This window comes from Macrotis lagotis, chromosome 1 (genome assembly GCF_037893015.1).
Source record: "Macrotis lagotis isolate mMagLag1 chromosome 1, bilby.v1.9.chrom.fasta, whole genome shotgun sequence".
In the NCBI taxonomy this organism is placed as follows: Eukaryota; Metazoa; Chordata; class Mammalia; order Peramelemorphia; family Peramelidae; genus Macrotis; species Macrotis lagotis.
The window spans coordinates 200,379,424-200,395,028 of NC_133658.1; positions in this window are offsets into that span (position 1 = coordinate 200,379,424).

A 15,605-nucleotide genomic window follows, 5' to 3' on the forward strand; every position below is an offset into this window, starting at 1 on the left:
CCTTAGCTTTAGAAGTGTTCTCTAAGCTTACTTCCCTTCATGATTTTTATCTTTTAGTCAAATTGGTCTACTCCCTGCCACTGTATCCCCTCAACATTCCCACCTCTGTGCCTTTGTTCACTCTATTCTCTAACCCTAAAATACTCTCCCTTTCCCTCTTTCCTTATTGAATTCCCAACCATTCATTCAAATCCAACACAAATACAAACTTTTCCATGAAGTGTTCCATAATCCCCCTGGGTAAGAAATGGCCTTTCTGATCAAAGCATTTTATTTTATAACTTGATAATGTACTTACTTTTGCTATATTGTGTATTTCAATTATCCCCATGTTTGCATTTCATCCTCAAACTAAGCCAAGAGGCATTTATTAAAGGCTTAATATGTGGCAGACACTATGCTAAAGAGCAAAAATAGCTTCTGCCCTCGAGTATGAACTCTAATGGAGGAGCAAAATATCAGTACCCAGGCTTCTGAAACATATATACAAAGTAGATAAAGGTAATCTGAGATGGGCTGGAACCAGCAGCTGTGGGAGTGGAAAAGGGTACTTGCAAAACAGATTTTGAGCTGATTCTTAATGGAAGGCACAGGTGATGTCACAGAGCCTTCTAGACCTGGGTGACAGCCAGGGAAAAGTAAAGAGTTGGGAGTTGGGAAATCCTGTCTGAAGAACTGCAAATAGACTAGTGTATAGCTGAATAATAGTGTGTGAAGCACAGTAGTGTATAAGAAACCTGGAAAGATAAGAAATGTTCAAGTTATAGAGAGTTTTGAATGCCAAATAAAGGCATTTGCATTTTATCCTGAAGGTAATTGAGAGCCACTGGAGCTCAGTAAAGAGCAAAGTGACATGGTTGAATTTACTTTTTTAGAAAATATTACATTGGCAGCCAAGTAAAGGATAGATTGGGGTGAGGAGGGACTTGAGGCAGGAAACCAGGTAGACTACTACTGTAGAAGTGCATGTAAGAGGTGATCTGGATAGGGGTCATAGCTGTTGAGCTTAAAGATGGGATACATATACATATATAATATATTTACATATATAAGATTTCATGAAGGTAGAAATAATTAAATATGTAGGGTAAGTATGAATGAGGAATCATACATAAGTGACTGGAAGGATAATGGTGCCCTTGATAGTAACAAAACAGTTCAGTAAAGGGGAAGGTTTGATAAACAGTTTGTTTTAAACATATTGAATTTAATCATCTATGAATTTTCCAATTCAAGATGTTCAAGAAACAACTGGAGATGAATGAATATGAATACTATAATTCATAACGGAGACAAGATTTGAGAATCTTCTGCTTAGACATGATAAATGAAACTGTTGGAACTGATGAAATCACCAAGTGAGTTAGTATTAAAGAGAGAAAAGAAGTCCAAGACAGATTTTTAGGGGATACCCATCATTTAATGGGTATGACATGTGAGAAGAACAAAAAGGGAGTCTAGAGAATGATCATATAGGTAGGGGAACTAGGACAAAGTAATGTCATGAAAAATCCAGAGAGAGGGGAGAATCCTGAAAGAGTAGATGATCAACAGTGTCAAATGTTGCAGAGTTGTTAAGGAGGATGAAGACAGGGCAAAAAAAATCCTTTTGACTTGGCGATAGATTATTGGTTTTAAAAAAAAAGAAGTTTCAATTGAAAGATGAAGTAAAAAATCATTTGCAGAGAATGTGGAGAGTGACAGGAATGAAAATCATATATATATATATAAAGTTAACTTTCTCAGGAAGTTTAGTCACAAAATAAAACCAGATATAGGTTGACAGCTAGTGGGATGACCAGATCAAGTGAAGTTTTTTGCTTTTGTTTGTGGCATATTTGTAGACAATGGAGAAGGAGCAAACAAGGAAATGCTGAATATTAGTGAGAGAGTGGAGATGATAGAGGAGAGAATATGCTGAAGAAGTTGGGAAGGAATAGGGTCAGAGGTGTATGTAGAAGAATTGCCTTTGATAAAGAGAAAGGTTTTTATCTTTATCTGAGAGCAAGATAAAGGAGGAGGTATTAGGGCAAGATGTATGAATGATGTAAGATGAGAAGGGGGGTAGGGAAAACTTTTTGGTGCTTTCAACTTTTTGGTGAAGTATGAGGGAAAGTTCTTAGCTGATAGGGTAAGGAATATCGCCAAGGAGGTTTGTGGAGTGACAAGAAGGTTTGGAACAACCAGTGTAGGATAGAAAATCAATTAGAGAGGAATAAAATGTTTGCCTTGCTGAAGTAAGGGCACAGTTAAGATAACATAAATTTGTATTAGATCGAGTCAGCACAGTTTCATGACTTACTTCAGGTCTGCTTAGCTATAAGTGAATAAAAGTGAAAGAGAAAGATGATGGCAATAATCCAATTTGGGCATTTTGCAAGGCATCATTGTGATAGAACATGGAAATGAGTTAGTTTACTAAGGGGTTAAGAAAGAGAAAGTGGGAGATTGTAATGTTAAGGATAATGTGCTAGGAAAGAACTGAGGGGTAGAGGGGCACAATAGAGATAGAGATGGGGTTAAAAGTCATAAGGTATTTTTTGTTGTTTTTCAGTCATATCTGATTCTGTGTGACCCCATTTTTTTTCAGATATTGAAGTTGCTTGCCATTTCCTTCTCTAGTTCATTTTACAGATAAGGAAACGAAGGCAGAGTTAAGTGACTTACCTTGGGTCACAGAATTAGTATGTGTCTGAGGATGGATTTATATTAAGCTTTTCCTGACCAGGTCCAGTGCATTATCCCCTGGAATCCCATCATAGGATTCAGACTTGAGAAGAGACCAGAGATTTCAATTCAACAAGCATTTGTTAACTACCTATTCACTATATGTCTAAACTCTATGATGAAGACATAAAGACAAAAAATGAAACTTATCTATCTTCAATGAATGTACATTTTTCAGTGGGGAAACAGCATGTACACAGATTACTAATTACAAAAAAATATGTATATGTGTGTGTGTATGTGTGTACATGTATGTATAGATACATAAATAGTGCTGGTTTTTTTCCCTACTTTCCCAACCCCTACTCAAATTTGCAGGTTAAATCTTCAGACTGTGACTGGCTACTGAGACCCTCAAGTGGTTACAAGGTATCCCTGAGAATTACAGCTTCTAATACTATTAGAAATCCTCATTTGATGTTTCCTTCTCAATATCATTTGAACAGTTTAAACCTCCCTAATATCCATTAATTAATAGCATTCTTAATTTTTACAAGACAATATTAACTGAGAAGTTTTACCAATGACCTAGTACAATAATATTCCCATTTGGACCCTGAGGCGTGTAGATTCAAATTTGAAGTGGTTGCCAACAAAATGTCCTTCCCTACCCCCACCCCCCAGAACACACACATTCGTAAGGGGGAAGGTCCTGGCCCTGAGAGAATTTTTCTCCCTTTCAAGGAGTCCCTAACTTTGCTTCTGGGTATAAGAAAATCAATGGAAAAATTGCTTCTTTGCCTAATTGGGATGACTCCTTGCTGCACTATCTCAAGAAGGTCACTCCTCAGGCGACAGTGTAGTCTCCTAATAGGACTTTACTGCTGCTGTCTCTGTTTCCAGGAATCTGGTTGGTGGCAACTTGGATTGTTCCAATGGATCTCCTGGTTACATTGGTCATCTATATTTTCCAAGATAGGCCTGGAAGGGTTTATCAATCCTTTTGTATGCATGGTAAATTCTGACTCTTCAGATTCTGAAGTCAATTAGAAAACTCCTCAATATCACCAATAATAGTCCCTCATGGCCAGAAGATGACTCTCCAAAGTTCCACCCATTGGATTGAAATTTCATATGCTCTGAGGGACACACACATACACACACACACACACACACACAACACAGGCATACAGTTATATCTCAGAGATATAACTCTATATAGTAACTAGATTTTCAGGGAGGAAGCTCTGACAATTGGGTAAATCAGGACAGGTCTCATTAGAGGAGAAGCTTGAATTGATCCTTGAATGGGGTTAGAAATTCCAAGAGGGAGGGTAATCCAAGCATGGAAGACATTTATGCAAAGGCATCAAAGTGGGAGATAAAAAAGTCATGAATGAAGTACAAGGAGGCTAGGTTAGCTAAATTGTAAAGTGTATAAGGAGGTTTAATATAAGATCCTTCCAACAGAGTTGAAAGGAATACTAGGAATTAATTTACCCAATTCAAATATGAAAAAGAAATCCTATTTGAATATTCCTAAAAAATTATCATATAATCTTTATCTAATGATTCCCCTCCTCCCCAGAGAGGGGAAACTCAATAACTATAGAGCCAGTCTATACCGTTCACTTGTAACTCTAATTTTAGGAAGATTTTCCTGACTTCATGGCTAAATTTGCCTCTTTGAGGTTTCTATCCATTACTCTGAAAATGAACAGAGTAAGTCAAATTCCATTTACACATGAATCTAGAAATATGAGTTGGAACCAGATTATGAAGTAGAGATTTTAACATTGAAGCAACTGGTAGTTATAAAAATTTCTTGAATAGCAGAGTGATGTGGTTAGATTTATACTTCCAAAACATTGATTTGGCAATCATAGGGAAGATGGATAGGAGAGAGAAAATGAAAGTAGGAAAAGTAACTAGGTGGTTAATGGAATGATCTAGGAAAAGGGAGTAAAAGCCTGCTTGGTGATTTTGTAATTATAATGATTATGAGAGGAAAGAAGTACAGCTAAGAGATTTGTTATATTTCATAAGAAAGTCAACTTCCCAGATTGTCATTTAAATGCATTATTTTAGAGTCATATCAGCAGAAGATACCTTCATTATTTTATTAAGTGAAAAAGGTTAGCAAATAGATTAGCAAATCTTATAAGAAAATTCCTTTAACAGCATGAGTAAAAAATGTTCTGACAAGTCTACCAAAGGCAGGAAATTCATTATTAAAGCTGCCACAGTCTTCAAAAGAGAACGGAAAAACAAAAACAAAAAAAAAATACTATGAATGACCAGTACCATTGTTGGCAGAATACCTAAATTTCCTCAAATTGTTTAACTCAAAGCCTTTCCATGTCAGACTCTGAAAAAGTTGCTAAAGCATCTGACTTCCTGCTATAGCTCAAATGTCCAGGCATGCAATATTGTTGACATTTCTATTTTGTAAAGAGAAATTTGTCACTGAGAAAAAAGGAAGGTCACAGACTTCCTACTAAAGGAAATTTTATCTTCTGTCCTCATATTTTTCCTAATTAAAAATATTCTTGGCAACTTAAGAAGATAATATATTCCATGTCTATGTGGATTTTTATAATGAAAAACTGAATCTTTCCCCTTTGCAAACTCCTCATCTTGGTATTCAAGAACCTCCCCAGTTTGGTAGAAATCTCTTTCCAATTTTATTCCATATTACTTTTTTTCACATACTGTACTCTGAGTTTTGGCCAAACCAAATTGCAAACTATTCCATAAATTCAGCACTCTAGGTCTCATATGTTTTTCTTCAGATAGGATATTCTCCCTCATGTCTTCTGAAAATCCTTATCTTCTTAGAGACTTAGCTCAAGTACTATCTCCTCTATGAAGTCTTTCTTCACTGTATTATCCCTGATGCTTCTAGTGCTTTCTTTTCAAGTTAAATATTGGATGAACTGGAATACATGCTATATTTCACTGATAAAATGTAAGTTCCTGCTGGGTGGGTAGATACTGTTCAGCTTTTGTTGATCCTCATGGGAAGGCCCTACTATAAAAATATCTTGCTTGATCAGTGTTTGGTAATTTTTTTTTTTTTTTTTAGGTTTTTGCAAGGCAATGAGGTTAAGTGGCTTGCCCAAGGCCACACAGCTAGGTAATTATTAAGTGTCTGAGGTCAAATTTGAACTCAGGTACTCCTGACTCCAGGTCCAGTACTCTATCCACTGTGCTACCTAGCTGCCCCCAGTGTTTGGCAAATTGAATTGAATTGCTTAATTCTTAACTCTTCAAATTCTTCTGCTGACTAAGTAGGTTAACATGGTTAGACAATGTTTTAGGGAAATAGGGAATCTTAAAAATAGTAATACTAGTTTACAACTCAGTTTCTTCACTCATAAAAGAATGAGAGGACAGATTTGATAATCTTTCAAGGGTTTTTCCAGTTTTCTCTTCCATACTCCTATAGATAATGCTTTAAGATCTCAAAGTGATCTTATTTGATTCTTTCCTTATACTTGTGAGATTAATGACAGACAGAATTATTCCATTTTATCAAATAACAAGAATAACACATTTTTATAGTAAATTAGGTTTTATAAAGGTTTTCCTCAGAACAATCCTATGAATTAGATAGTACAAGTACTTTTATCCCCATTTTGCAGATAAGGAAAATGAATCTCAGAGAAGTGGCTAGTCCAAGATTATCTGATTATTACTTATATTACAATAGTCCTGAAGATCATTTAGTTTCCACCCAGTTAAATGAGGGTAAACAAATAAATTAGATTTATTGTACTGAAAATAGTGTTATCCAAGGCAACTTCTCTACTTTCTCTCTCTGTCTCTATCTGTAAATTGAGTTGGTCTGTGTTTAGAACCAGATGTTCATGAAAATCCTGGATGAATAAAATGCTGCAAAATATTAAGACAGACAAAATGGTCCATAAGGGACCTTCTGGATCTAAATCTTGTGTTCCCATGATAGATGGATGCAGTTCACATTTTCAAAAATGACTTTTATTTTATTACTGAAACAATTTAATCTTGACAAATTAAAACAAGTTCCTAATAATAGAAAATGGGGGTATAGATGGAATAAGGGTCATAGATGAAAACCACTGTAATTTTATAGATCAATTGACATAAATCAGTTTCCATAAAACAGAAACCAAAATGCCTTAAATGCCTTAAAAATAAATCTTTGAGTTGTCAAATTGATAGCAATAACATCTAATGGCAACATTTATTAGATAATATAAATTCATTTTTTAAATCCAACAGTTTGGCATAATAGAAGATTAGGGGTATTATCAGCTCACAAGTTCTACAAGTGGAGAGATGGTAATTCTACCATATGACTTTTGGAGTACTGAGGTCAGTTCTGGGTCCCAGATAAAGAAGGACATTGATAAATTGGAGAATTTACAAAAGAAGGCAACCAAAATGGTGACAGGTCTTGAAGTCATACCATATGAAGATCAGTTGAACTATGCATGTTTAAGCTAGAAAAGAAAAGACTGGGGCAGGGAAGAGAGAATGGCATGATAACTGTATTTGAAGCTGTCACATAGAAGAGGGATCAGGCTTCTTTTCAGTCCCCAGAAATAAAAACCTGAGGACATTTTAGGACAAAAATGAAAGGAAAATAAAAAGAAGAAAAATGGAAAAGGTCTGAAAAATCATTTTATAATAAATAGTTTTCACCATCAGTAGAGCTATCACATTTTGATCCTAATAGTACAGTTCTATACAATTCTAGAGAATGTAGAATGGCACTTTGTAAAAAATACAAAGATGATGAATGTAGCTGGATTAGATTGAATGTACTGGGGCATGGAATGCACAATTTATGCTGAGGGTGACACTGAGGGACCAATGCACAAGAGAGCTGAAAGAGAAGAAGATACTAAGGTGTGTGGGGGGAAATAGACCTTATTATGATCCCAAAAAGGCAAGTGAGAAAATATCAACACTGTCATCCTTTATTTTATGAGAATAATCTACACATATATTAAACATATTCTTGATAAGAATATTAAGAAGAAACAGATAGGGTTTCATAAGTGATATTCTGTTACATTAAAAAACTTCTTTGGTCTTTTTCTTTCATCTTTTAGGAAGATTTCAAGAAAATCTATCTTGTCAAATTCTCAGTCTAATATTTTCATATCTTTACTATTTTGAAATTGCAAGAAGGATGTAAAAAGTACAAGATCTCATTATGCTTATTTTTTTTTATTATGAAAAAGCACCTAGTAGAACAAAATGACACTTTAAAGGCTATTTTCCACAAGGTTTCTCCCATCCATACATATATCAAAATCAAGATTTCTTGAAAGAAATGACAGCATGATCCTGTTCTGTTTAACCTTTATTTTTAAAGAGGATCAATGTCTTTTCAGGATGATGGCCTGACTTGTGTGTGAATTGAATTTAAGTGAGGCAGAGTCACGCAAAGTTGTCGACCTCACTCTTCCAGAGTCATTGAATTCTAGAGGTGGTTCTAGTGTCATTGTGATGTGTAAAAATGTTTTGGTGTGTGCTTTTTTAAACTTTGTGTGTGAAGAATTCACAAAAGACTTGACTCTGGCCCATAAATATTTTGGACATAAGTTTTATTTATGTATAACTATGGTTAGCAGAAGCTAAAGAAGAGAGAGATAAATCCCCTGAAGGGATGAGCAAGAAAAAAAGTAAAGATAGTTAGCAACATAGCAGCAGCACCAAGAGGGAAAGAAGTATAAGGAAAAGGAAATGGGGACTGTTCCTAGATCATGTTGCAACAGGGCTGATAACAGCAGGATGCATCAAGGTTAAAGGTCAGATTTATATTGGGGATCAATGCAGTACAGGGAAAAGGGTAAGGGAGGAGTTAGGGAAAAGGATGGTGGTTAATTCCTATTAGCTTGGTGGATTCATCTGCGAAGGGGTTGAGGTGATTCCCCATCTCAGTATCTCTTTTATGTAAGGTTAGTCCCAGAATAAGTTTGGGAAAGAAGCTGAGATATATGTATCTCAGAAAGGATTGAGGAAATTTCCATCTCTGTACTCCTTTTATGTAGGATGTAGCCCTGGGTGAGTTTCCAGGTGGCTCACAATGGCTTGATAGAAATGGGATGGAAATCAGATGCCCACAGGATGGTCACATTTGGTCTCTGTCCTACATTTACTCTTCTTCAGTTGAAGTCCAGTGGCAAGGCAAAAATCAAGTCAACTGGCAATGGCCCAGGATGCAGTGGATGACCTTGGTGTCTTCAATGTCTGATCAGGCTCTAAGTGCTCCACAGTATCTGCTTCAGCTGTCTTCCTGGCCACCAGAACAAATGATTCTCATCTCCCCATTCTGTCTGGAGAAGTCACCACATGCTTGGGACTGGCATTCCCATAACATATATATGGATTTAAGGCTTGTCAGTTTCTCTTGACATGGTTTAGCCTGACGGCAAGATGGTTTTACTGGGGTGTGACCACAGTGCTGGCTACAACTTCTTGGAGCCACAAGTCAGTTGAGTGACAGATGGACAGCCAAAGTGGATGAGCAGTCCTGAAAAATGACTTGGCATCCCTCATATAAGAGGTGTTAGTCCTCCCTGAAAACCTATGACCCTCTTAAAAATCAGGCAAAACCATAAAATGGAGAGACATTTGTTTGCCAAAGATGTTCACCAAAGTTTTAGAGGAGAAACAGCTCATAGTCCAAGATGCTGATGGATATTTTGTGGGTGGTGTGGTCCTCCAGTTGCTTCTGTTTGCAAATGATGATGTCTTGGTTGTATCATCCCTGATATACTTGCAGGTATGTCCAATCTGCAGGTTGCAGTCCTTGGCCCTCAGGGCCCATCCAAGCAGACCTACATGGCATTTGTTGTGATGGTGTGGGTTATACTGTATTTATGATGGGGTACTGAATTCTGTATATAACCCTGAGTGCTTTTTGCTGGGTGATCCCAGAAGAGTTAAAAGTTACTTCTTCTTCAGTTAAGATTTGAAAGCACTTAAAAGAATTTAACCTAATATTCCCTGCAGAAATAATCAAATAGATGAATATTTATTGCTCAGATTATGACAGCTATTTGGATGGGTAATTTATAGATTTTTATCATTTTGTATATTGAGGATCTACCATCAAATGACAATTTGGGTTCAGAATTAAAGAGGAGGAGAGCAGATTGGATTGCCTTTAGGAAATTACAAAGTTTCTTTAATGAACCCAAACTTCTCCCAGAAAAAAAGGCTCAATTTTTAAAAAATATTAATGTTTTACCAATATCATTGCATTTGTGACATGGTACAAATATTCTCAGAATAAATGAAAAAGAATATCAGAAAGAGGAAAAATTTATTGCCATTAAAATCTCACGATTCAGTTATTCTAGATATGAATAAATTGCAACATATATCTTATTAGAAATCCAGAAGAATTGATGTAAAGGATGTTGTTAAGAAAATGTATGATAGAAAATGATGGTGACCTGGTCATGTGGTAAGAATGAGGAATGACAGGTAACCAACCTGAGGGTGAGGGTTCCACCAGTATTTTCTTAATTTTGGGAGAAAAAGAATTCCAGAATGTTTGGGAGACACTCTGTATTGAATTTATGAAAGGATATGAGCATCTGCACAGGATAGGAGAACATGAATGCACTGCATTAGAGACAACATTCAAATGAATGAATTCACAGGTCATCTAAGTTTTTGAGTAGTCATTAGTCAGTTCTAATGCTGCTAATCTCACTTGTTTCACATCACATAGGTCTTTCCAAATTTCCTTGTATGATTCATGTGTATATTTTTTATAGTATCATAAGATTAAAATGTTACCAGCTAAAGATTTCAAGGGATTTGAGCAAATATGAAAGAATTCACTTAAAATATCTATTCCAATCCAGGAGAATTTAGGGGCAAAAAGTTTATTTAGGTATAGCTGTGGTTACCAGAAGTTAAGGGAGAGAAAGAGTAAAGGTAATTGGAAGTCACTGATCCCCCTAAGGGATTAGCAGTAGCAGCAGCAGCATTTGCATCTACATCATCATCAACATCAGCAGCATAAGCTGCCAATGAGAGGATGAGTAACAAAGAAGGGTATAGGAGCATGAAAGGCTACCTGGGGGATCATGTTTCCCAAGAGTGGGCTAGCTTCATGGAAGACAACTCAAGAGTAGAGGGTGAACTTTTAAAAGGATACTTAGGGAAACTTAGTTGTAAGGAAATGTAGACATTAATGTAAGTGGGAGAGTGGGTAGCTCAGAGAGCAGAGATGAGGTAAGGAGGGATATGTTGTTGAGGGATGGGTAGTTCAAAGATTTAATCCTTTCAGTCTAGGTCAGGGATCTGTTTTATTGATAGGATCTTGTCCTTGCCAGGGACAAAACAAATTCAGGGACAAATTCATTGGCCTCATCTCAATGACTTGGCCAATGGGATGGGAGTAGAGACGTAATATTATTGGCCTGAACAATATTAGATGTAAGATACAGAGCAATATAAATATAAGATATATATAAAACATATTTTTCTAATATTTTTCTGACTTCACCGACATATTACTATCGCATAATGTATTTTAGTCATTTTTAAGCATTTGAAAAGAAGTTTTAATGAGTATAACTGTCTTAACCTATATAACAACTATTTAAGAAGCACTTATTCAGTTAATATTTATCACCTAGTGTTCTCAGTACCATGATAGTAGGAAATTTAGTTATAACATAAGCTATTGTCATAGTTATTATTTCACCTTAAAGAAGTTTAGAAAAGTTTTGAACTTTTAGATTTTTTTGATTCGTGTTTAAAAAATATTGATATATTTTATGACACAGAAGACACTTTTGAATGAATAGTTAAATTTACTATTTTATAGATTTGGGGTATAATTATTTTGGGCAAACATAATTATGAAAATATAGCTCAAATATCTATCTAGTTAGCTCTCTATCAACCTATTAGAGATTATAACAAGGCATTTTTTTTGGACAGAATTACTAAGCAAATAAGGTGAATTTCCCCTGTGCGTGAAGGAGTACAATCACAGATTCCCACATCCTTGGTGAGAGAAGAAACATTCCTAAACAACTTAACAGTACTAAGACTGAGTCCCATCTGGACTGTCTTTTACAACACTATCATGTAATAAATGGATTTGTTTCAACGGTGCTCCATTCTACCCCTCAAGCTGGTTTACTTGTTTCCAAAGTTACTTGTTGATCCTTCATCATAAAGCCACTCTTGCTATTTGATGCTGGGTTTCTTCTTTCCTACTGAACTCTTGCCATCTGCTTGGCTTGTTGATTACTGGGGCTTCTTCTTCCTCAAAGGGATTGCTTTCACTAATTTGTAACATAGCGCATGACTTCAGCTGTTCAACATATTTTGACTTTTTTTTTGTTATTTAAGCCTATAGGAACACTTACCAGTACAGAAAAGAAAGTCAGGATCTTCCTCTTTTAAAACCCTCACTGCTTCTCAGCAGGAATTTCCCTATGGTCACTTATTTAGGCAGGGGTTCACTAAATTCTTTTCAGTTCCCATCAATACCATGGTAATTAATGTCAGGACCTTGAAATTATCCTGCCTCTTCAGTAAACCTCAAGGTCTTAATAACTTTTGAGCTGACAACCTTTACCTTGAATTCCTATTGCTTCATTTATGTCTCTAATACCAATAATTTTTCAACCATTCTCAAATCACTGAGCAGATATTTTGTTTCCAGTTTTTTTGCTATAAAAAAATCATGAAAATTTTTGCATGTATTGATCTTTTCTTGCTGTCAGTAACCTTACTGGCTTATTATCCCACAGGTAGGATCATTGAATCAAAGCACATGATTAACTTATTAACTTTTCTTACATAACTGAAAATTATTTTCCATATTCACATCAAAGCTTTGAATTTATTCAAAGCTCTATCCCCTAAAACACTGAATTTTCACATTTTAAATTTTCTAATTTTATGTGTATGAGGTATTGTTTACAGAGGAAAAATAGTACAAAAGAAAAGGCATTGACTTGGGAGTTGGAAAAGATCAGGATTCAAATTCTACCTTTGATAGTTAACTTACTTGTGTGACTTGGGCTTCAGTTTCTTCATCTGGAAAATTACAACTAGATGAGGTTATCTTGGATGTTTTCTTCCAACTCTTGATCTATAGTACTTAGCAATTTTGAACATTTTTAAGTGGTTATTGATAATCTACCTATCTTCTTTTGAAAACTGTTAGTTAACCTTTGATCACTATAATGAGTGGCTCATAATTTTATGCATTGTATCAATTTCCTATAAGATTTTGTTATAAATTTTTTCATTAAAATATGTAAGTTTTTTTGATCCATATCTTTTCCTCTGAATCTAACTGTATTGATTTTATTTCTACAAGTATTTTTAAGAGGCTTAGCTCTTTCATTAATCCCCATCCCTCTTAATTCTAGTACCTTCCATTTGCTGTTTCTCCCATTAAATTGTGAGCTTCTAAGAGAGCAGTACATTTGCCTTTTTTTATCTCCCAAATGCTTAGCACAGTGCCTGAACACACAGTAGATATTTAATACTTATTGACTGATGAATCTATGAATGAATTAACACACTAAGCCTCACTGGTTGCATAAATAATTTTCATGTACAGAACAATCAAATCATAGGTGCACTGAAAAGTCAGTTGTTCGCCTATCAGACTTCTATCAGCTATAAATGACAGCTTCTCTTCTATTAACTGCTTTTAGCTAGCAATAACCTTCAAGCAACTGGATTGGGTCCTGTTCCTGACTGCTGACTCTGGTCTTAGAAAGCAATTATTTAACCTCTTTAACTTTGTTTTTCCTTGAAAATAACAAAATTGACTTAAAAAAATTTTCTATGAATCTTTATTCTATCAGGACAATTTTGTCCATTTTTCCCCTAAATTATTGATACTTAGTGTTTATCTAACATGATTTCTAGTACAGTATGAAAAAATTTACTGAGGAAGGTATGCTTTTAATTCTTGGGAACAAGGAGTTGTTTCTGACCTAGGCAAACTTTTGCCTGATGGTAAAGCTTTATGGAATGTGGCTTTACTTAGTCTGAATTGACTGGACAAGTTGTCCACAATTTTGTTTGGAGTTTTTGTGGATGTAAGCTACTACTTTGGGGGTGCATTCTAATAGCTTTTGAAGTATCCAAGACTGGGACTAGATTATTTGATTGCAGTTGGCTGATAGATATGGGAAAGGATATAGGTTATTTCTACCCCTAATTCTTCTGGAGTAGATAGGACCCTTTACTAGAACACCTAAAAATTTCAAAGTAAAGATTTACATGTCTATGAATCTGAGCAGATCAGAAGAGAAAGAAAAAGGAAAGAAGTTGATCGGTGTTAGAAATTGGAATGAGAATAGGAAGGAAAATGGTAGGACAGTTGGAGGCTAGAAATGGTAGGACAAAGAAATTAGAAGTCTATTGAATATTAGAGCAGGAAAGGGCCTGAGTTCAACTTCCTCATGTAAAAATTGAGTCTCAGAAATGGGAAGGGGTTTGACTATGGTTGCACATCTAATTGGTAGCAGAATTAGCATTAGAACTCAGTTTTCCTGACTCCTAATGTAAAAATGTAATACTACCTCTTATAAAATCTTAAGAGTTTAAAGGATCTGGAATTAATTTCTCACCTGAAGCAGGATCCCTACCTCAATATTCTTAATTTTACCCTTTCAGTTTTGAGATAGTCATTATGATTCTTGAGGGTATCAAAAACAGTTTAGTGGTTTTTAAGTAAATATTCAGGGGAACAGAGGACAATCTTTCTTTGTAATAGAATAACAGACAGAAGCAATGTGATACAATGGTCAAGGGTTCAGAAGATTAGAACTTGAAGAAACTTGAAAATATTTAGTCTAATCTCTTCATTTTATAGAGGGGGAAAGCAAGGCTCAGGTCACAATGCCGGCTATTAAGCAGATGGAAATAAGATTCAGGTCTTCTGCATCCCGGTCAGGTGCTTCTCCACAGTTCTGGATAAACAATGGGGAGAGTTAATCCAGTGCAACAAACATTTATTAAAAACTCAAGGATAGAAGGAAAAATGTCCTTTTGATCACAGCCATCAGTGAATGATGATTAATAGCTCAGCAATTGTGAATGTAGGTACCTGGGGTTAAAAAAAATCCTTGATATTTTCAGGGGATATCCTAAATGTTTTGTTGTTATAGAACTTTGCTTTGTGGTAAACATAGCCAGAAACCTCATCCTTATTCTTTGGGACTAGCTCAAACCAAACTCAAACTCAGTTTTTCATAACTAAATTAGGAAATTCAATTCAACGTTTAGTAAATTGCCTTGCATATGGGGGGAAATTCTGCTAAAACAAAACAAAACAAAACAAAAAAACAGTTCTTGCTCTAAAGGAGTAGACATTTTTACTGTGAAGAGATGCCATAATATATAGACATATGAGTAAATACTTTGAGAAGGGGGGGGAAGGTTTCATAGAGGAAGTGGCACCTGTGCAGAGATAGAGCAAAAGATAGAACAGGAAGGGATTCCAAGCATAAGCAGACATTTGTCCAGGTGCAGGTGGGAGGTGAAATGTCAAGTCTGAGTGGAAAAGATAGTCCAATTTAGCTGAAATGGAGAATGTGTGAGAGGGAGTAGTGTAAATTAAAACTGAAAAGATAGGTTGGGGCCAGATTGTGGAGAGCCTTAAATGCCTGGCAAAGAAGTCTGTATTTTACTTTCTGGCAAGAGTTCTTAGGCTTTTTGTGTATTGTGGACTCTTAGCAGTCTGTGAAGCCTATGGATGCATTCTCAGAATACTGCTTTAACAAAGCCTATCTTGGTAATGGGGCATACTCTATTTTAGTTAGAAGTAGGGGTTCTTAACTTGTGGTCAAATCAAGCTATGTTAACAAACTTTTATTAAGTATCTATTATATGTTAGGAGCTGGGGGACACAAAGCAAAAAACTGTCCCTGCTCTCAAGGAACTCA